Raw genomic sequence first — 2,308 nt, 5'->3', positions numbered from 1 at the left:
CACAACCTCATATATCGTGCTAATTCCGAAGAGTGATGATGAGCAAAAACTTTTGTTGCCAGGGTCATATCGCCCGATAACTCTAGCCAACGTCGACTATAAAATATTCGCGAAAGCCTTGGCCAAACGACTTCAAAGTGTAATTAAAACATTGGTAGGGCCGCACCAGACTTGTGGCATTAAAGGCCGCAGTATCACAACAAATGTACACGTGGCTCGAAGTGTGCTTGAGTGTTGCGATGCGATTGGCGACCACGTCGCGATGATGCAGATCGATTTGGCAAAGGCATTCGACCTCGTCTCGCACAAGGCTTTGTTCTGCATACTGGAACATGCGAATGTTGGCAACGTCATAACGGAAGGCGTCACGATGGCGTACAGAGAATGCTCAACGCGCATTATTGTTAATGGGGAGCTCACCGATAGCTTTCGCGTGCGTTCGTCTGTGCGGCAAGGATGCCCGCTGTCGCCCCTTCTATTTGCTGCTTATCTCGAACCACTCTGTTTGGCGATCAGAAATAACGAGCGCATAGCAGGCTATCGGCTGCAGGCAGCACACGTAAAAATCTTGGCATATGCCGACGATATCGCGATTTTCTGCACAAACACAGCCAGCATTAAGGAGGCCACGACTGTGGTTGAAAAGTTCTGCGATTCAACTGGAGCCCAGATAAACTGGGACAAGAGTTACGGCTTCTGGCATGGTAGTTGGAAAGACACGCCGGAGGCCCTTTATCGATTGAAGTGGTCGTCGTTACCAACGCAGTACTTGGGTGTGCCTCTCGGAAGTTACCGTGAACCTGAATCGTACTGGCTCGATCAAGCTTCGAAAGCAAAGGAAAAAGCTGACGGGTGGAGAGGAAAGCAATTGTCAATGTTTTCTAGAGCCACAGTCTGCAACCTCTTTTTAGTATCTAAGATATGGTACGTTATGAATGTGTTGTGTGCTGCGAGGGTAAGCGTACAAAAAATTCACCGAGTTTTCGCTACATTTATTTGGGCGTCTACCTGGGAGAGGATGAGTCGAACGAACTTGTTCCTCCCTGTCAAGAAAGGTGGGCTTGGTCTAGCTCATTTGTTTCTGCGACAAGTCGTGTCACGTTTTCTGTTTTTACGGGATCAAAAAGATCCGTTTCTCCGAACAGTGATACAGGTACGGCTGTGTAGACAAATTCCAGGATTCATTGTTTCGACTGTTCACAACATGCCAGGAGCTGTGACTGGCTACCTGCGTGAAGTGGTATGGTCATATAGGATGTTGAATGTACGTTTTTCACAGCTATACCTGTCAACCGTTACAAGGAAAAAACTATATAGAGATCTCGTGGACACGATGTTCCCTGCACCTTTGTACCGTCTTCCACACCGTGGAGGCCCAGGACAAGATGTCTTAAAGAGAGTGAAAAAAAATGCCAATACGGCCGTCAGCTAAATCTTTCTTCTTCAAATTACACACAAACACACTTCCCGTTAAGACCTGGCTTCATGAAAAGGGTATATTCATCCCCTGGACCACCGACTGCTTATTATGCAAAAAAACGGAAACAATAGAACATGCATTCCTAGACTGCTGGGACGCCATCTTTCACTGGGATGTTCTGCAGAGAACATTGAAAAAACACTTACCCTTAGACCCATATGGAATACGCTTCTTACCGATTGATAACACCGAGGATGTCCCGTATGACCTTATTATGGTCCTGAGCCTCCACGCAATGTGGAAAACTAGACTGCAATTCCAAAACGGAGACATTATTGCTCGACCGACTCGGGAAAATTTCATTGAGAGTGTTGTGTGTGTGAGAGACGGTTTCAAAGCGCTGCCTGATCCACCGCAATGGATCTCTGTATTTGATGAATTAGCGATGTTGAAAAGATTTTAGTACCGTGTTGACCGAAGTGTGGCTCACATGTTTTATCCTTTGTAAACCATGATTTAGAACGTCGAAGTCGGCAATAAAGAAAAAAAAAAGCGGGATGGCCGTGATCGTATAGTGGTTAGTACCTTGCGTTGTGGCCGCAATAACCCAGGTTCGAATCCTGGTCACGGCAACTTTTTTTTGTTTCTTTTTTTTTTCTTTTCGTACTCTTCGGACAAGAGTGCCAATTTCTGCGAATATGGGTTTGTTGGTTTCGCTGGGTCGCTAGTAAAATTCTCAGGACCCTTATCGCTGGTTCCTATAAGTTCGTTAACCTTCTTTTCTCTTTCTTCTTTTTTATTTATAATAGCGCACCATGGGTGCGTATTCTCCGATCCATTAGTTCTTTCTCACGATCAAATATTCAGGAAGTCTGTATTAAAGCTTTT

The 2,308-nt window shown here is 45.5% G+C and overlaps 1 non-coding gene across 1 annotated transcript; it reads left to right on the top strand.

The window, feature by feature from the left end:
* The first annotated feature begins 1,980 nt into the window (after positions 1 to 1,980).
* On the top strand, positions 1,981 to 2,052 carry TRNAH-GUG (transfer RNA histidin (anticodon GUG)). Its single transcript has one exon. It is a non-coding gene; the product is annotated as a tRNA-His (tRNA).
* Positions 2,053 to 2,308: the final 256 nt, after the last annotated feature.

This window comes from Dermacentor albipictus, chromosome 1 (assembly GCF_038994185.2).
Source record: "Dermacentor albipictus isolate Rhodes 1998 colony chromosome 1, USDA_Dalb.pri_finalv2, whole genome shotgun sequence".
Taxonomy (NCBI): Eukaryota; Metazoa; Arthropoda; class Arachnida; order Ixodida; family Ixodidae; genus Dermacentor; species Dermacentor albipictus.
The sequence above is the reverse complement of the archived record's forward strand: the minus strand, read 5'-3'. Positions and strand labels throughout refer to the sequence as shown.